Source organism: Pantherophis guttatus, chromosome 4 (genome assembly GCF_059756535.1).
Source record: "Pantherophis guttatus breed Tessera chromosome 4, ASM5975653v1, whole genome shotgun sequence".
In the NCBI taxonomy this organism is placed as follows: Eukaryota; Metazoa; Chordata; class Lepidosauria; order Squamata; family Colubridae; genus Pantherophis; species Pantherophis guttatus.
The window spans coordinates 42,194,698-42,216,316 of NC_142066.1; the positions used below are offsets into that span (position 1 = coordinate 42,194,698).

At 37.8% G+C, this 21,619-nt stretch overlaps 1 long non-coding RNA gene across 1 annotated transcript; it reads right to left on the reverse strand.

The window, feature by feature from the left end:
* Positions 1-9,778: 9,778 nt before the first annotated feature.
* On the reverse strand, positions 9,779-12,287 carry LOC148114069 (uncharacterized). Its single transcript, XR_015733768.1, has 2 exons — positions 12,122-12,287; positions 9,779-12,018 (listed from the first exon to the last, which is right to left on the reverse strand). It is a non-coding gene; the product is annotated as an uncharacterized LOC148114069 (long non-coding RNA).
* Positions 12,288-21,619: the final 9,332 nt, after the last annotated feature.

Genomic DNA, 21,619 nt, shown 5'->3' on the forward strand with positions numbered 1-21,619 from the left:
TTTTTAAACTGATGACTTAACCACTAGACCAAACTGGCTTTTATCTATCAATTACAATATGCATTTTAGGTAAACCTGTCTTTTTTTGGTGCATGCAAACTTCTGCTTGTGGCAATGTGCTTATTTTATCTGTGGGTAATCTAAGGCTAGTTACACTTTTGCTCAAATTAATCTACAGGTCTTTGCAAAGTGAAATGGTTGCAACTGTAGGATACTATAGATCACTAGGGAAAGGCAGGTAATAAATATAATCAATATACTGAAATGTAAATAATTATTAGTATTTTAGAGTTGTCGGGTTTTTAATTAATGGTTAGACGTTTACACCATTTGCAAGAAATTATGCATTGCTAAAAGATGTTCTCACAGTAGAAAATCTTAGATATACAATAACTGAAAAATTGAAAAATCAGTGAAGCTAACCACAGATTTTTATTATCATTACCATGAATAAATACCTTTATTCCAGGGGACAGAGGGAGGGTTCTTTCAAGTTCTACACAAAAGCATCATAAATTTTAAGAAAAGAGAGCAAATTTATATCTTCAACCCCAACATTTCCTCTTGTTTATGTAAAATGTCCAAAAGTTCTTCAACTGAAATTCAAATCAGAAACTATATTAGAAACTCATCTTCAGAATGGTAGACAAGAAATCTCAAATTCTGTCTTTATAATGTAATACTGAACTATTCTGGAGAATATTTGGACAATGAATGTCACCACTGCATTTTACACCTCCCCCCCCCTTTTTCTTGGGGGGGGGGTGTACTTGTTAAGGCACCAGCCTAGAAATTGGGGGAACGTGAACTCTAGTCTCACTTTAGGCACAAAGTCAGATGGGTGTGACTTTGTGCCAGTCACTCTCTTTCAGCCCAAAAAAAGAGGCAATGGCAAACCATATCAAAATCTTGCCAGGTAAACTGCAAGGACTTGTCCAGGCATTTGTCAGAAGTCAACAACTGACTCAAAGGCATGCACACAGAAAATCATGTTATGCTATTCTTCTTTGGTTTTTAAAAACAGATCCTGTACGATATTTTTATCTTACTCTGTTTTTATATTATACAGTACAAAATGTAATTAATAAAGGCCATGCCTTTCACAATTCACATCATTTCTGTGAAGAGCACAAAGATGGGGAAAATAGGATTAAATCAGCATAAGCCTGCTGGATGGGGAAGATGAACTTGGAGTTCAAACTAAAATTCCAGGTTCAGAAATCTTGGTCTAGAGAGGCAGTCTGTAAAGAATCAATTTAGCCAAAAGGAAAAAAAGAGCTGTTTTTATTTGTGCTCCCTCTTTTAAAAAATCAGCAGCATTAAGACCACCACATTCCCCACTTCTGTCTATTTACTGCATGTTGTGCTTATTAAAAAACATTTCCTTTCTGCCCCCAATCACACTTCCAATTTCCAGTAAGAAAAAGCTACATAAATAAACAACATACGAAAAATAAAAACCACACAATGAGTTTTAGGTAAAAAGCATAAAACAGATTTCAATTAAGATCAAATGCTTTACCCAGGAAGTTAGGAATCAGTTTAGCCTAAGATCAAAAGATACATGCATTTCAACTCTCAGAATTCCCCAGCCAGCCATGCTAGCTTTGCTATTTGGGGAATTCTGAGAGCTGAAGTCTATGTATCTTAAAGGTGCCAAGGTTGGGAAACTCTGGTCTAAAGGCTAATAAATAACCACCAAATAAATATTGACGAGATAGCATTGAAAATATCTATGTTCTTGCATATTTGCCCTGTCTAGTTGCATTGAATCAGACCTTTAGTACAATCCTCTAAATATCCACTCATTAATCAGTCCAAATGCAATTCATTGGATGTAGGTTTCCCCCCTCCATCCACTTCTCCAACTGAATTGCAGATATTATATTTGCTCTATAATTTCTCATAACATGGCACATTGGAAGGATATCAATTCCTTTGCAGAATACTTCTGTAGGGACTCTTCCATACTGCAGCATTAAAGTGTCATTTATTACCAAGCGACAGTTTGATGTGGATTAAAGAATGGATAATGCTAAAAAACACTAGATTATTGACCTTAGAAGGACATACTTGCTGTTGGGATGGCATGCTTTTTTATGGTATAAGGGAACAAAAACACAGGGGTACTTTAGAAGACATTATATACGAGAGGCTTTGTTACTAAACTGGGAGAAGATTAAAGCAGGAGCTCTTTTTCTTTTATATTACACCTCTCTCTCTCTCTCTCTCTCTCTCTCTCTCTCTCTCTCTCTCTCTCTCTGTGTGTGTGTGTGTGTGTGTGTGTGTTCCTGGACCCCATGGAGCTGATTCAGATAGCTGCCCTACTTCACAGGTGATTTTTACAAAAAAATAAAATAAGAGAAGACATGTTTGAGCAGAGATTTCTATCCCCTTCTTTGGGTAAGGCTCTGTTCGTTTCTGCCTTTAATAGTACGCCAATGCAAAGAAACGTCTTGTTCCTAGGTATTGCAGAAGTTGGTAACCACATCAGCTTCAATGATGCGTACCACATTGGTTCATAAGTTACCTTCCTCTCCTAGAAGAGACTATTTATTTGCAAAATTTTAGCTAGATAGAATGAATTTCTGTGCTGCAATTTGAACAAGATAATTATGCCAGCCTCAGTGTAGGTGCTGAAGTCTCTAAGGGATTCGTAATAGAGTGAAGATGAATAAAGTCAAACGAGATGAATGTTGGCAGGCAATATTCATCTTTAAATAGCAGTCATCTTTAAGCAGCAGTAATTCTTAAACATAATAACAACTTCCCTGCAGCCCTCCTTCCTCCCATCCCACTTTCAGCCATTATGCCATTCAACATCAAAACAAGTCTTGCTGTTTTTCCCCCCAAAAAATGAATTACTAAATTCTTCTGCTAGCATAACCCACCTGCATAGATGGATGGATAGGGTTCAAAAGTTGGAACCCTTTTGTCTTTCCAGAAATTGTTGGATTCCATCTGTCAACATCTTTCACTTAGGCTATGCTGCCTGGGATTGTGGTGGTCTGTAGTTCAGCTGCACTGCGAAGGTCACAAATTCTCATCCTGATAATTAAGGAAAGACAAACATCATCAACTAGCAGGCACAGGAAAACCATTAAAAAGAAACTAACTAGCCTGGAGCTGTATTTGTGGGATGATGGCTGGATCTGACAATTACTTATGTATTTACATCCCCTGCAGTTTGGCACAGCAGGACCTCAATCACAGAGATCTGTAGTTCATGGGTTTGCAGCCTTACGTTTATAGTAAAGCTTCTTTGGTCTTAGTGCAGGTGGTTGCTGGGAAGCCCTTTCTCCCACTTCTCTATTCATGCAGGAAGGGAAGCAAGCAAGTGAAAGCAGATGGGAAGAGGTTTGATGAATCAACACTAAAATGATTTGCTTCTACTCTATCTCCCCTTCTCATATTCTCATATTATCCATGGGTTGGCAAAGGGAATGGGGCAGAGAGCCTTTTATTGCAGTGGGAAGACTTTGACTCTACTGCTCCAGCATCAATTTCAACAGAAAATCGGGAATGGGATAAAGGGAAGAGTCCTAGATGGGCAGAATCATCAGAACAAGCCCCTACCCCAAAACTCATACAGAAATGATTGACCTCAAATTGAAGTCTGAAGCTGAAAAAGGCCATTTTTGAAGTGGAGCAGGAAACCTTCTTCCTGGTGCTCGAAGAGTTGGTGAGGACTGTACATTCATGTGCTCAAGAAAAAGTTAATGGGGCACTTGCTTGATACAATAAAATATATTTAGGGGAATATTATTAGGCTACTCAAAGGAAAAGAATGTCTTTCTTTGCAAATAGCTTTAACTTTGTATCTCCTGCAATTTTCCATTGGTGTTTCCTAATTGGTTAAATATTATTCTTACTCAGGTTCTTCGACAGAAAATAAGGCCTATAGAGGTTAATAAATTGTTAGATTATATTCCAAAAAATTGGAAGTGTTTGATTTATGAAGAGTTTCAGCTTATCATGCCTTGCAAAGATAGTGACCACATGCTCCTTAAAAGATGGATCTATCTTAATGAAATTTGTTGACTTTGGACTTTTGAAATGGCTGTTTCAAAAAATTGGATAATATAAAGCTACAGAGTCTGAATTTAAGATAATGTTTAAAAATCGAATTGTAATTATTTCTATTTTGACACTGAAGAAAAGTAAAAATCTTAAAATGTTCATTATTTTGTGTTATTATCAGTTTTCGCTTTCTCCCTTTTTCTTTAAGTTTTTCATCCTTAATTTTCCTCTAGTGTTATAGGCCTCTTTTTCTTTTAGTTCATTTTAGTTGTTTTTAAACATTTTTTCTATGTTTTCATAAATCTATATAATATTTAAACTATATATATATATATATATATATATATATATATATATATATATATATATATATATATTTGTAACTAATGATTATCGATTATATTGTTTGAAATAATCTATCACAAAATGAACAGGAAAATTTTTGGTCACTGGAGTTTTTTAATGTCAGAATAAACAGAATGTATGGATGGGCTATCAAAGGGTCTGGTGACTTAGATTTTACCGAAGTATCATTCTCAATAACCATAGGCAAAATAGCCGATGGTGAAGCATTCTAGAAATTGGGGTTCAGCAAATATCTGGCGTTTCCCATAATTTCATATAGTATATTAAATATAGTATAAAAATATAGTATATTAATATTAGTATATTATTAACAAAAATGTATTCTTTTTATACAATAGGTTTTAAGAGAGGATTCTGAAAGAAGATGGCTATTTGGTTGATAAAATCCTTATAGACTGCTAAAGGTCAAATATCTTTGTGCGTCAATCCACTCTCTGGCCCCAAGAAAACCCGTCTCATAACAATAACCTTTTCTCAAAGCTGTTGCTTTGTCATATGAGCGGGAAAAAAATCCTGCTCTACTGGGCTTATGCCAAATGGGACTAGGATGCTGAAAAGCAAACATCCTTTAAAAAAGAAATCAAAGCAGAATCTTATAAAGTAATGTTCATGAATACAGGAGAATTTCCAATAAAGTCACTTTCTGGTAAAGTCCAGGAAAATCCAATCTGAATATTCTACAATAGTTATCAGTGTAATGTATTTAATTGTTTACATGATTAACATCCCATATTTTAGTACAACATATCCTGGCACCTCATTAGCTACTCTTCATATAAAGAAAGAAGATCAAGCAATTCACGAATAGTAGAATCTTTCCACGGCAATCCTACACATTACCTGGGACAAAATCTTGATAACTCAAAACGATTTTTTTTTGAGAAGGTATGTATTATTCTGCTAATAAAAACATATCCATAAATTCACTACCACAAAGAGTACCTTTCCTTTGATATTGCTTGCCATCTGTACATTTTTTAAGTATTTGTATAATTTTTGAAAAATAGAAAACTTAGGCACAACTTTTGATCTGATTTATTCAACTGATCAGTTAAGTATTAAGCAATGCTGGAGATTCAATTTTTAAAAAATGCTTCACATCATGTGAAGGCAGAAGTGTAGCATCTGTCTACAGCTTTTTAAAGCAGCTGTTTTCTCCCCTTAGGATCACCTACATGGCTGTTAGCACAACTTTTTTAAAAAAATTAATCCCAAATTAATTTTCATGTGACATGGGGTTTAGCAGCTCCCATTCACCATGCACTGCCTTAATGCGTGAAAATGTTTGCAAGCAGAATAGTTCAAAACACATAGGCTTTTCCAATGTAGTGAGAGTGCCTTGCATAGTTCTAAACAAGTGATCACCATGGAGATGGAACTTGTGAATTTACAGTAGTTCCCTAGCCTAAATTGGCTGAAAACTATTTTGGTTTTCCCCTCCTCTCACCTTACAAATTACAATTCAGCAGCAATTTTTAAAGTGGCTATGAGGATTTCAGCCAAAGGTATTCTCTAGTTTGGGAGAAGGAAAAAAATGAGGGGAAATAAGTCAAAGACCCTTTCCACAATTATTCATGACACTGGCCCACTTGATAGGCAAAATGCCTGTGCTCAGAATTATTAAATAAAATTGGTTGGAAGTAGATTCAAGACAGGGAACCAAGGTATATATTCTTCAAATAATATACAATAATGAAATTGGACCAATTTGGGGGCCATGAAATTATCAAAGGCAATTATCTGTGATACCTCCAGTGTCTTTTGAAATATCATCTGCAGAAGTCAGCAGCAGAGGTAGAAGAAGCTTTTGCCTAAAGCTGCCTAAAACAAGAGGCTCCTCTACAGAGGTCACTGGCCTCATTCAGGGGAATCCCATAATTAAAACTGCTCAAAATCTCTAGATTTGATTGTGAGCAATAACTCTGGTCCCCAGTTCCCCAGTGCTGATAGGATAATTTTTAAAGACCTGTTGGACTCACTAGAAAAATAGTATATGCACGTTAATCCCTGAAACAAACAAGAAGAAATGAGAAGAGCTAGGAATATGCTATAATAATCAGGGTTGTCACAATGCAGAATAAATTGCTTGAGAGTAGTTGGCAAGTTTGATCCTCTTTAGTCCTAGAAGTCATTTTATATGTGCACATATACTTCACGAGTAGGTAGACACAAATATCATTTTATGTATCCCCCCATTACTGTAATTCCAGTAATATATTCAAGTAAATTTCAGATTAGTCTTATTCTCTACAAAATCACATAGATACTGAAGAGCTATCAAAAAGAAGACGGACGTTTTTGTTCTCTCCACCATCATAAGGCAGGGGATCCAATGGCCTTAACGTCCAAGAGAGAATGTTTCAGCTGAATGTTTGGAGGAGCTTATCAAAAAGAGCAGTCTGATAACAGATTCAATTAGAAAAGGTGATAACCATGATAACTGGGATATGAACAAGTGGAGACATCTGTCTTTTGCAGAAGCTTTAGGGCTGTCTTTCCTGCTTGGATGACCTTAGAAGGTCTTGAACTGTACAGCTGCTTCCTACTTGTATCTCACCATAGCATAAAACATTTCCTGCCATTCCCCATGTCTTCATTTTGTCCCCAGCTCATAAGTGAGACCAATAAGTCACTCTTAGATGTAGTGATGTTAAAATAATCTTTTCCCTCTTATTCTGTCCTATTCAAGGGCAGCTTGTTAAGTGTTGTAGTGGTAGCTGCTTAGTGGGCTGTGACAAAAAACTTTTTCAAACTTTTTTCCCAATCAAGATTATCTTAACATATAGTGCTGCTACTTTTTCTTTCCTCCTTAATGGACTTTATTTGGGGGAAAGATGGCAAAGCTATTAAGAAAATCCAAATGAATCACACATGAAAGATGATGCCTCTAGCCCTTTCTCCCCACATATTCCTTTGTACAGGACGTAACTGATGAGGATAATTTTCGACAGTAGAACGTAAGCCTGTCTTCTAAGCTACTGTTTGCTTTTCTTACCTCTATCCCAAGTGCAGAGACCTGATTCAGAAAAAGTTTTGGACTCATCCATGTGCAACATCTCTGCTACTTAGCAAAGCAGTTCAAGGTACTCTATGAGCCTGAAAAAAAAGGCTTTAATAGCACTATTAATGAGTGGATTCCTTAAAGCAGCATGGGGAACAATTTAATGTTAATTAAAATTAAAGAGCAGTTTTTCCTGGCCCTGAATATTCGGATCCTGAATTCAGAATCATTATATTTGAATATACAATATAAACACTTGCAATTACACCCACATTCCCCTTCTGCAGTAACTTTTTAATATTTTCTTATTCCCAGTGAGTAATGGTGCCTGCCTTGCCTTGATGATCATCAAACAAATTATCTGCAAAAAATGCTATTCTAGAGGGGATCATAAAGCAGCGGTGTGGAAGCTGTGGCTGCCAGGTGCTGCTCAGGGTAAAAGTTATTGCAAAGTTATGTCAAATGGCATCTGTTTGAAAGGCTGGGTGGAAGTCCTGAAAGGAAATGGTTACTATATTTAAGATTACTAGTGTGCTACTTAAATTGCTTACCAGTGTTCACCTCAGTTGATTTACAAACAAAATTGAGTCCAAAAGTTGTGTTGCTAAGCAAGACTGTTGTTAAGTAGGATTTGCCCCATTTAATGATTTTTGCCACACTTGTTAAGCGAATCACTGTATTTGTTAAATGAATCATGTGATCATTAAACAAATCGGGCTTCCCCCATTAACTTTGCTTTATGGAACCTGTTTAGGAAGGTTACCTATGGTGATCCCCTGACTCTGGGACACCACATCTGTCATGTGTATATGCCAGTTGCCAAAAACCTGAATTTTGATCATGCAACCATGCAGATGCTGCAACAGTCGTAAGTATGAAAAATGGTCATAAGTCATTTTTTCAGGGTCACTGTAACTTTGAACTGTCACTAAACGAATGGTTGTAAGTTGAGGACTACTTGTATTACAAAATCTCTTAGAGCAGTCTTTTTCTACCTCAGCATTTTAAAAGTTGTGTGGACTTCTACTGCTAGACTTTCCCAGCTAGCGATGCTAGTTTGGGAATTCTAGATGTTGAATTCCATACCTTCCAGTCCTGGTGGCGCAGCAGACTAAAGCACTGTTATTAACAGTGTTATTAACACCAGCTGCCTGCAATTACTGCAAGTTCAAATCTCACCAGGCTCAAGGTTGACTCAGCCTTCCATCCTTTCAAAGGTAGGTAAAATGAGGACCCAGATTGTGGGGGCAATAAGCTGACTTTGTATAAATATACAAAAGTATGAAGGCTATTGCTTAACGCATTGTAAGCCGCCCTGAGTCTCCGGAGAAGGGCAGCATATAAATCAAATTAAAAAAAAAAAGTCACTGAAGTCAAGAAACACTGCTTAAGAGACTTCAATAATATTCTATGCTTACTCTGGTATAATTGCTTTTTTAAATTGCAGCACAGAAATTCACTCTGTCCAGCTAAAGGTTTCCAAATGAGCAATCATTCACAGGAGAGGAAGCTAGCTGTGAGCAAATGCAGCGTGCATCGCTCAAGCAAGGAACCTGGAAATTTTTGACTTTGATGACACGGTTTACTTCTGCAATGTCGAGGAATAAGAAGAACTAATACTTAATTCAACGAAATGAGTGTTTCTAGCCAATAACTTCTGGCCTTCTATTCTAATCATTGTATTTTAATGTTTTGTCTGTGGAACCCTCACCAAAAAATCTCCCCTCCAAAGTTCTGTACTACGAATCTTATAATTCCCTGCCTGTATATCATAAGACCATATTAGGGATTGTACGTCTCATCATCTGATCTCGCATGGCTGTCCTGACTGGGGATAATGGGAGTTGTAATTCAATCCATTTAGATGCCTGATTAAAAAAAGCAAATTGAGAAGTGAGGAAACAGTTGCATCTTATACATCGGGAAAGAAATGATGAGAAGACGCAATGATGGACTCTTACTAGTCAAATAGACATAATTGCCCAGTACTTCATTATTGCTTTTTAGAGTGCAGCCTTTCTTTAAATAACATGGCAGTAGCATAAATGACATCTTCCCTTATTTTATTATGAAAGCCACCTGTACACACAGGGCAAGCTGACTGAATGGCATGACTAAAGCCTGAATTAATTTTATGGGCTCAGAGCCTGTAACACATCAACCCAACATTAGTTAGCTGGCAGCTACAGATGATCCTTAGCTATCTGTCAGCAATCTAATAACATCTTCTCCACTTAACAAGTTTTATTAAAAGGCAAGCTTTTAAAAAAAATATGCTTGTTGGAAAAGTTGCTACTGGATTCCTGATTTCTTGCCTCAATTAAGAGCTTTCATCCTACTTAGCTATCAAATTTCTATAATATTTTAAATGGATAGGGGTAATTGTTTTACTTTTTCTTCTCCAGATGATTCATTCATTCATTCATTTATTAAATCCATATGCCACCCATCTCACTATCCAAAGCAACTGGAATTATATCCCACTTTTCAATCTAATTTCTTAATTAGCTACAGGAAAAAAATAACTAGCCTAAAACAAAATCCCAGGCTTTCCAAATTCTTCAAGATCCTTTTGATTAGAGATTCAGCTCAACAAAAAATGCATTCACCTTAAACGTTATAAATATGTTAGAGCAAAAATAATTTATTTTGGAAAATTATACTCAGCTTGGTCAATTATCTGTAATTGTAACTTGACACATAATTTAGTCACTAACTTTCCCTAGAATCCATGGAATAAATGATTTTGCTATTAAAGATGAGTTATACAGTACTAAAAAAACTTCAGAATTTTATTCAAAAGAATGAAAATTAGTGTCCTCTGTTTGTTTATTTGTATGAACTATCTCGGGGAATAGGTTTGGACCATGTAATTCTGGGAAAGGTAGATACATTAATTTTCATATAACTGTAAATTAGAAGAATATGACTTATGCTAAGTAAGCAATTTCCCCCCCATCAATAATAATTTATGCAATCTGTACTTAAGAGAATAGGAGCATTCTAGTTATGGATCTTCAACTTGATTCTCAGCAACTCCACAAGAGTGAGCAATTTGGTGTCTATCAAGTAACTTTCATAAAGGCAATTTAATTATTGGGAGGCATTATCAGGCAGTTTGACAACCCAATTTTTTAGGGCTGGAGGTTTTCTTTTAAGGCAAGAAATCAAGATCACCTGAGATTCTGCAACTGCAAATGAAATTTACTTAGTAATATTCCAAAGATTTGTTCCAATAACATTGGAGAAACATGTTAATAGTCATTTCAGAAAAATAATATGAGAGAGAACAGCTACAAAATAGGCTGGCATTCCTTTGCATTTAATTAGGACAAGGGAATAAGCAGCATTTTCAATACATTCAGAGAAGTGGCAAAAATTTGCTATTTTTTTGCCAAAATTTTCTTTTCTGAGAAACCGCAAAAAGAGCCTTGCATTCCTAGTTGTAGCAGTCCTCTATAAATGAAGTTCACAGCAGTTGGTTTCACAGAATTTATGTATCCTGTGTTAATAAATTGCGCTACTCACACCAAATTATAAACTAACCAAATTAGTTCACATAACATGCTAAGCCACTGTTTAAGGAAAACAAGAATTAAAACCACTCAAGCATTGCATTTTGTGCAAATTCAGCCTCTATACCTTTAACTGAAATAGTTGTTTGTTTGGTAAATCTTAACAACAGACTGAAAATACTGAACTGGGTCCTAAGGTCATCTCTATGTGCTTTGATATCTGATGAGTAGAGAACCTCTTTGTTAAATTGGACTCTTTTCAGATTTCCATGTATGCCAAAGAAAGTAGGTGTAATGGATTAAAGTTAACCTTAATGAGTGGATTCATAGAAAAAACATCACTTTTTAAAGGCTCATGGAAGTGCCTGAAAGAAGTTGGGCTATTTTAAGGGGCAGCATAAAGGTCTAAAGCATTTCAGATTCATTTTTAAAGCATGTGCAGCTCTATTCAAAGGGTTAGCAGCAGCTAAGAAAAGGGAATACGGATAGATTTTCTTCTGAAGACAAAAAAAAAAGACTATAAACAGACTTTTCTCAACCTGATCATCTTCCAAATATGTTGAACCGCTAAACCCACTCCCATCATCGTATAGGAAGGACATAAGATTGATGAAGGGTCATTTATTACACTTATACCCAACCTTTTTTCCCAAGATTTCAAAGCAATTTATCTAGTTCTCTAATTATTCCCCACACCAACCCTGTGAGGTAGGATGTGCTGAAAGAGTATAACCGGCCCCAAATTACTCTGAATTTCCATGACTCAGGAAAGATTTGAAGGTGATCCGCTCCAGTCCTAATTCAACACTTTAATCACTACACCACCAATTTAGTAAATTAAGCGGAAACTGGAGTGGGGGGGGGAGGACTCGTTTTCTTGGGAGGAAGAGAAAAGTTGGATGCACACACTATACTTAAAAAGTAAAATCGACTTCCCCTTGAGCAGAGCGGAACATACTTCCCAGCAATGTCCTAGATTAAAATCTACAGAAATCATACTTGCAGATTTGGGGAGGGAGTCTAGATACCGCTCAGTCAAGCAATTAATGCGATATTTGTATGGCCAAGTTAGGAATACAAAGCGGAGAGGCCCATGCTGGGTAGGTAGGATCCTTTCTGTAATACAGAACGGGAAAAAAACAGCATGTCACGCTCTCCTAAACTACCCATCTCCAAAGCTCGCCCACACCCGGCTGCCCTCCCGGCTCCCTGTTCTTACCCTTTGTGCCTCCTGCGTCTTTGCTGCGTTCCCCCCGCATGACAGCAGGTTCGGCGCGCAACCCTTTAAAGTCACCCTCCCCACCTCACTCTCTTCTGCCCTGTACCCCACCCCACCCCAGTCGGTGCGGTGTGGCGGGAAGCTGTGTCCTGCAGGGTTTCCTGTTGGGGGGGAAGTGAGCTCAGAAACCCACTGATGAAAGCTCCCGCTCCAGTTTGTAAACAGGAAGCAGCAGTCGAGGGTGGGGAGAGATTACTTGCGGGAGGGGGGTCAAGGGCAGGGTGGGGTTAAGCTGCGTCCTCCCAAGAATTCTCATCAAACGGCGGGGGAGGGGGAGAATTGAGGCTCAGGGAATCTGGGATCCCGGTTTCAACTCATGAATTCTTGGGTGACCAGTCCTTTCGAATACATTTTACATACATGTAATGTTGCAAGCTACCCGGAGTCGCCCTTTGGTGAGATGGGCAGCAAACAAATTTAATAAAATAAAGAAATTTATTTTTCCCTCAATTGCCCCCTTTTTTCTTTTATAAGATTTAATGTAAGTAGTTTCCCCCCCCCACCACCACCATTTTTCATCGTGTTGCAAACGCCTCTGACCAAATACGGGAAGATATGTCTCAGTGACAAATACATAATGTGAGAGACAAATGGATGGATGCTAAATGCTTTTTAAAGACCTGCTTTAAAAGATGGATTAATTTCAATCCTGAGCTACCAGCAGACAAAATCCAGATAAATGCTTGTGCTTTATTCCAGTCTTAACGCTATAATAAAGTACCAATTTGTACCTGAGAACCCACATTGCTGAGACTTAGGCTGCAACTTGTAGTTAAAATTTGGGGTCTTTACCTGTATATTCCCAGGGTGAATTCCAGTCATCTGCAGGCAAGACTGGAAAGTTGCATATCTGAAACCATCGAGTAGTTTTCTCTAATTTAGTTCCTTTAGATATGCTGCATTTCAGTTTCCCACACTTGTAGGAACTGAAGTCCTATACTTCTGGGAAACACCAATTTGAGCAATATTGTTGCCCCGTCACGAGATAGTATTTATTTAAATCAATGTTTATTCAAAAATAACAATTTTTAAGACATGTGGGCTTCACAGTCCAGAATTCACCAAGCCAGCATGGATTGTTTTAAGTAGTTTTATATATCCATTCTTACTTGCAAATGGGGGCATGACTTGCTTCCCACTCCAAATTCAAGACTCAAGAGTTTAATTGGCTAGTTTGTGACAGAAGTTGTGAAGTTCATTTTCTTTGTTTGAAGGACATTATCACTTCTCCAGCCCCTCGGTCATCATATGTGGGAAAGTGATCAGTCTGAGCATAGGCTACATTTATGGACAAGCTAAAAGCAACTTCCAAAATTCTGCATTAGTTTTGATATATCACCAACCATAGTGTTTTTGGCTAGGAAGCTGCTTAAGTGTGAGTTAGCAGGCTTGAAAATAATACTCAGAGCTTCAGAGCAGTTGCTTATCATAGTGGATAGCAAATGACATTCCGCAAAGATAATTTCTGGTTTTTTTCCTCCCTCTCATTCAATCAAATTTGATTCTCAGAGGCTGCCTGGACAAGTCCCTGCAATTTTCTTGGCAACATTTTTCAGAAATGGTTTGCCATTACCTCCTTTCTAGGACTAATAGTGAATAACCGGCCCAAGATGGTGGCTTTGTGCCTAAGATGGGACTAGAACTCTTGGTCTCCTAGTTTCTATCCTGATGCCTTCACCACTACACTACACTGGTTCTCAATTTCTGGTACAGGTAGACCTCCATTTATTCATTTAGCGACCTTTTGAAGTTACAACACTATTGAAAAGAGATTTACAACCAATCCTCATAACTGTTGTAGTATCACACGATCAAAATTTGGGTGCTTGGCAACTGGCATGTATTAGGACAATTGCAGCATCCTGGGATCATATGATCACCATTTGAAACCTTCCCACAGGCAAAGTCAATGGAGGAAGATGATTTGCTTTATGACCTCCTGATTCACTTAACAACTGCAGTAATTCACTTAACAACTATGATAAAAAAGGTCATGAAATTGGGTATGACTCAACAACAGGAATTCTGGTCTAAATTGTGACCATAAGTTAAGGGCTACTTTATTTTAAAATTTTCATTAATGATATGGATGAAGGAAATGGAATTTTACAGATTACACAATTGAGAGGGATAGCCTGTACCTCGTTGTTGTTCAGTCACTAAGTCATGTTAGTGGATCATAGTATGCCAGCCCTTCCCCCCACCCCAGGGGTGGGTTCTACTTACCTTTACTACCAGTTTGCAGCGGGGCCGCACGCGCTCTTCTGTGCAAGCGCAGAAGCGTTTTGATGACATCAGGGTCGGTGGGCTACTACCGACCTATAGAACCAGTGTGAACCGGGGACAGCCTACCATTGCCCCACCCACGTCCTCTACTGTCTCCCAGAATCCAATTCACACCCATTGTGTCAATGACAATATCTAACCATCCCATCCTCTGCTGTCCCCTTCTCTTTTTGTCTTCAATCTTTCCCAACTCCCGGGAATTTTTCCAATGAGTTCTCTCTTCTCATTTGATATCCAAAGTATTTGAGCTTCAGCTTCAGTATCTGGCCTTCCAAAGAACAGTCAGGGTTAATTTCCTCTAGGATCGACTCATTTGATCTTCAGTCCAAGGGACTCTCAAGAGCCTTCTCCAATCAAGGTAGCCCTCGATTTACAACAGTTTGTTTAGTGACCTTTCAAAGTTACAGCAGCACTGAAAAAAGTGACATGACCATTTTTCAAATTTACAACTGCCAAAGCATCCCCACGGTCATGTGATCAAAATTCAGCCACTTGGTAACCGGCATGTATGTATGATGGTTGCAGAGTCCCAGGGTCATGTGATCACCTTTTGTGACTTTCTGACAAGCAAAGTCAATGGAGAAGCCAGATTCACTTAACAACTGTGTTACTATAATAACTTAACAATTACAGTGATTTATGAATTGGGGCAGGAAAGGTCATAAAATGAGGCAAAATTCACTTAACAAATGTCCTGCATAGCAACAGAAATTTTGGGCTCAATTGTGGTCAAAAAATTGAGGACTACCTGTACCACAATTAGAAAGCATGAATTCTTTGGCTCTTAACCTTCCCATGGTCCAGGTCCCACAACCATATATAACTACTGGAGACTATACTCTACAAGGCAGAAATAATCTTAAAAATTATTTTAAGAGATTGGATGAATGGGCTGGAAGGAATTTACAGAAATAAGTAATTTTTCTTTAAAAAAAATAAAAATTAAATAAGCAGATATAGGATGAGGGATTCCTGACTTGGTACAGGTTACCTGTGAGAAAACTATCACAGGTAGGATAATAAATGACTGTGAGCTGCAGCTGTGATGTGACTACAGAAAAGTCAAATGCAATTTCAGGCTGAATCATAAAAGTATGTTTCCAAATCACAGTATTAGTATTTTTATTCAATATATAATAATAGCAATACAAATAAAAATCACAACATATAAAACTCACTTCCACGTGATTTATATAACCCAAACTTTTCATAATTAAATCAATATCAGATCCTACAGTCAAACCTATTGGTTCTTCCAACTTCATAAATATATTTGAAAAAAGAAGCACAAAAATTCTCCTTTCTTTTGTTTTAGCCAAATCCCATCTAAAATGCTGTTTTAGGCACCACGCTTTAAGAAGATTTAGAAGACAGTTTCAGAAAAGGGCAATGAGAATGTTTGAGAAGACTAGAAATTTGTTCTTTCAAGAGAGCCTGAAGGTCTGGGACTGAATGGCAGATGTGAAGAAATACAAGAGTATTTTTCAAGTAACCGACAACATTATGAAGATACTTTTATAATAATTTCTGAGGGACATGCCTTCATGAAGTTGCTTTCATCTTATCTCTTATCTTTTGTTCCATTGTAAAACAATTCACACCAGTTTTCCTTCTTCTCCCAACATAAATATTGCCATACAGATTGTGTAGAGCATATTGGTGACGCTACCGGTGATGATGTGATTAGGGGTTGCAAACTATGCATTTCCTATTGGTTATTTAAGTCTGCTTTGGAAATGCCCCCACCCAGGGCATTCATGGGGCATTGACCTCCTTGGCCATTTTGGCTTTATTTTTAATGGAGAAAGGTTGGAAAGGAGCTGTGGTGGCGCAGTGGTTAGAATGCAGTATTGCAGGCTAATTCAGCTTACTGCCAGTTCGATCCTCACCAGCTCAAGGTTGACTCAGCCTTCCATCCATCCGAGGTCAGTAAAATGAGGATCTAGGGGCAATATGTTGACTCTGCAAACTATTTAGAGAGTGCTGTAAAGCATTATGAAGCGGTATATCAGTTAAGTGCTATTGCTATATGGGAATATTGATCTCATAGATAATTGAAAGCGGATCTTCCAGGAAATCAATATTTCCAGTTTCCAGACTTCCTAAACCTTTAATCTGTATTTAAGATTCATGACATATTCTGCAGTATATTAGAGTATGATACCTTATACAGAGTCATTTGCCATCCAAATTCCCCCTACATGTTTTAGATGAAGAAGCACAAATAAAAAAAATACAGATGCCCACATCTGGCATAGCAGATGAAAGGATAATTGGGAGAGAAAGAGAAAAGAGCTCTTCTGTTCTCCTTCAAAGAGAGAAACTGATGCTAGGCTTCATTATCGGGTGTGGAGGGGGGAGTATATTCTGGATGAATATTTTTTTCCATACACCTAAATTCCTTGGCTACTGGTCCAGGCAGCATCCTTGCAAGCCTTGGGCCAGAACACCTGACAAAATAATTGCTGAATTGTAACTGTAAATCAAATACTGGCAGCCCTCCTTATCTTGCTTTGATATCTAAGGTATTACCACCATTCCACACAACTGGGAGAGACATGCCTTAGCACCAAGGTTTATGACTCCTTATTATTGTAGTGTTGTATTTCTCCTGGGATTATCTACTCCCCACATAATGTTTCAGTCTTTCTTTGATGATCAAATTGTACATGTTCTCCATACTTCCTATGTGGATCATGTGTTCTTCTATGCATTGCTCCTGCCTCATCAATCACTTTGAGAGAGCAGATTATGCCTACAGCAAGGCAAAATGCTACTTCTGAAATCCAGTGACTCTTAATTTGAAATCCCATGAATGATAGGAATGGAATGATAGGAATGAAAGAATTTTAAAGTAGTTTCTCTCAAAGGCCAAATTTCTAATTAACTTCAGTACTCACACATATCCCTGAAAGGGAAGTCAGTGCCAGGAATCAAGGAATGACCGTTTGTGGAGAGGCTCCAAAAGGAATGAAAGAAAAAAACAATCAATAGACAACAGGTAAAACAGTTGACATCTTATCTCATAAACGGCCACTTAGCCCAGGTGGAGAGAAAGTGTTTCAGATCCTTCAAAGAGGCTCCGTCTTAACGAACTGTCTTTAAATGAGGGTTAGAAATTCCTTTTATAGTTTCCAAGACATGCAGTAACCGCAGGCTAGCATTAAAGATACCTCAGTGAAATACTTGTCATTCTTGATATCTCGATCTTGCCCAACTATGTAGGATTTGACACAAGGAGAGTGTAGAAGCCTGAATGCTTTCTCCATACTTGTCATATGTTTTCCTTTTACACGGTTGGCTTTTAGACACAGAAAAAAAAGGAGGAGGAGGGGGAATCTATTATGAAGATCATTTCCAAGAGAAACACTGATTTTCTGATCTTCCGCATCTTTCCTGAGATTGAAAAATCAATATTCCCATGGCGTAAACTTCTTAAAAGATTGTGATTGTTGCAGTTGGGAAAGAGATTGATAAAACCATCAGGGAATCAGTTCCTCTGTTCTAGAGCTCATAATGTGGAAGAATGGACTTAAGTGACAGGAAGGCATATTCCAATGAATGTCAGAGACAACATACTAAAAAGAAGAACAGTTTGACAATAGAACAGTTATCTGGGGGGGGGGCAGGAGACCCTTTCACTGAATGTATTTAAGTGGAGGGTACAGAGCCATCCGCAGCTGTTTCCCAGCCAGAAGCAATGGAAGGAAACAAATACATTATTCTTCAATGAACAGGATTTCCATTTTGGGAATCAAAGGCTCAAACAAGCAGCCAGGGGAGGATTCTTCTTGCTGAAGAAATGGCAACTGACTGCATGTTGGTGAAAACAGGAGAGTGACAGCCTGCCTAAGTACATTCATTGGGGAGGTAGGAAGCCATTTTGTATTCTTCAGAGTGTTTTGTTTTGCTTATTAATTGAATATCAAACTCCTGGAAAACCTGGGGCCAGTCTTCCATTCACATGATTGAAGGAGAAAGAGGAGGAAAAGATTGTGCTAGTCCCTCACTGGTAGCCAAGTAGTCTACTCTTGAAATAGACCATTGTACTGGTCTTGGGTTAAAAAGTCTTATTCTTTAGAATCTATTACCAATCTCCTAAAAGATCCAGTAGATATTTTACCCATAAGCCTCTGCTCCAAGTTCTCAAGAGGGCAGGCGGAGGGCACATTTATCTCACCCTTATTTACGGTAGCTCCAACTGAAGTTGATACCATTGTGGGAGTTGGTACCCAATCCCTGCTGTTGTCCACCTCCCCCCTCCAGCCTATCTTGGCAGATGCTCAAAAATACATCCCACACCCTTGGCCAACTGCCTCCAACCACTTCCTCCTTGCAGGTGCTCCAATCTCAGGAGGGCGCGGTGGTTTGTGGTTCTCAAACTAGCTCTTGGGAGAGGGTGGGGTCTCTGAATAAACAGGAACTAAGAACAGAGCCAACGCTGAGAGAAAAAAAACCTTAGTAAACAGAACCACATTTCCTTGGCCAGAAAATTGGCTCAATTGGCATCATTTGGAAATCCACAATTTGGGCTATTGCCATTATCACCACCTTCTCCTAGTGCCCATTTTAAAAGGAAGACCATATTTTTCCCCCAGCCATCTGTCTATAATGTGCCCAGATATAATTCAACTGATACAGTGTATTTTTCCCACCAGCACAGAGCTGCAATGCTAGGATAACTTTGCATATTAAAGTACTTCTGCAACTATTAAAAGCATAATACATGGTTGTATTACAAAATGAAAGAGAAGAATATTGAAGTGGGACAAGCAACATTCCGACTTCTTTCAACCCATACCCAGAGTGGGTCATATCCAGATTCAATATTTTTTCCTACCTATACTGAAGACTACACCTGTAGCTTTTGTGCCCTAGGCATTAAACCGTTAGATATATTACATTTGTTGATCAAAATTCACATCAGTCAGAATTGCTGTAATAACCTTGGAGGAAAATTACTAGAAGCATAACAACATTAATTTGTTATAAGTTTGTTGATTAATGCATCTCCAGTTGTCTTGGATATGATATCATTTACAATTTTGAGGACATGCTGTGACTTTGGGAGATAAGGCAGCATTCTTGAGAAACCTGCCAGTTCACAAGTATTTACAAGGTCTTTGGCAAAAAGTTAGCTAAAGAAGGGCATCATGTTGGGGGAAACTAGCATGGAGGTTTATAATTCAATACACAGAGGGCATCAGATTGAGAAAAGCTGCATTAATCAGTTTAAAACAGTGTATATATATTTAAAGAAAACATTTTCAATTATTTAAGCATGTTTTTAAATTTTGTTAATAATTTGTAATACAAGTTCTTGGAAAAAAAGACAGCTGAGAAACTGGTTCAGCTCCATTAGAAATCAGGACATATCTAATAAAAATGCAAAACAAAGAGATGTGTGCTTGTGCACATGTAAAATATCAATTGGACTAAAAGAGAGATGCATAATCTTAAGGAACACATACGATATTGAAAAATCTTGAGCAAGACCCCTAGAGGTTCCCCAAAGTTCTATTTGAAATTGTGAAAGATAAAGAGAGTTTTTAATTATGTATGTATGTATGTATGTATGTATGTATGTATGTATGTATGTATGTTGTGGTATTCATGTCTCATTTTTCTTTAGGAGTTCAGAATTAATTTTATTTATGGAGGGTCTCTCCTCACTTTACCCTTATAACAAAAAAGTCCTGCCAGATCAAATTAAGTCTAATTCAAAGTTATCAATATAAATGTCAATATTAACATCGGTTTCACTTTTTATCCTATTCTTACTATTTTCAGAGTATGGCACCTAACCAGTCACTTAAGGCCTTGAACATCATTTGGCCTAGGAAAAAAATTAATACAATGCTCACCAAAACATAGTATGCTTTCCCCATAAATAATTTTTTTTTAATTTGAATAATGCTTCCGACATCCCTCCCACTCACCCGACTTTCATTGGAGATGCCTATTTTACAGATGAGAATCAGAAGGAAACAGCCCAACACCTTATCCAGTGGAAAGATCCTCACTGTTGATGAGAGGTTAATTTCTAATGCAAGAAAGACGTTTCACAAATGTTTTTAACTTTCCCATCCCATATGCTACCAAAAAGACTGCTGCATTGTTTGTAGTTCACAAAGGCGTAGATCTATAGGGTTCTTTCTATTTTTAAAATTAGATATGGAAATGAAATATATAAAGATGAAGAAAATTATTCCACTTGTCCCTCTAATATTGGACTCCCTACTCCCAGAGGCCAGTGTGAGTTAATGATTAATAATGTCTGGAGGCCAAACCTGCACCCCACTTCAGAACCCCATAGCAAGATAGCAATGGATTTTTCCTCTTATTCTTGTTTCATCCAATCTCTGGTGTGAACTCATCAGATCCTTGTGCGAGCTAGACTAGCCTTAACACTTAAACCCAGGAAAAATATTTGAGTTCTGTTTCTCCCTTCCTTCATCCCCTAGTCCTGTCCTCTTCATCCTGAATACAAGCCTATTATCTTTGCATAATTTCATAGCTTTTTTCTTGCCTCATTTATTCTTGTTTTCTGTTATCATTTATTCTTGTTTTCTGTTATAAAAAAAATCTGGAGCAGATTACAATTGCTCAGCCCTTCAAGAAATGCACAGAAGTTTACGATGTCTTGAATCAACAACAATCTTCATGTGGTTTAGAGCCCAAAGACACACAGCTCTCTCCTGTTGATCAGCACCCCAAACCACAGGCCTTACTAAAAGCAAGAGAGACCAAGGTGGGAGATGTTTGCTGAACAAAAGATAGGGTAATACAATAGAAAGCATTCTTGATAAACTGATACACCAGGCACTGGAAAAAGCTGAGAGAGCAAGAGCTTTAACACTAACTTATAACAGACAAGTTCTAAAATCTCCTCCACAACATCCAAAGCTAAAATCAAACTTGCAGAAAAGTTGACATTGAGTTTTCCTTTGTTTATGCAGCTTTAATAGATGTGTACATTTTTGCATTGTAATAATACATCCTCTCTCCCTCTGTCTAGCCTCTTATCTTTCCCATTCTACCTCACTACCCCAGTTCTGGCACAAGACCATATTGCCTAGAACTGGGATGATGTGACTGTATTGTTCACATGTGCATGCATACATGTGCACATACAACACACACAAATATGGA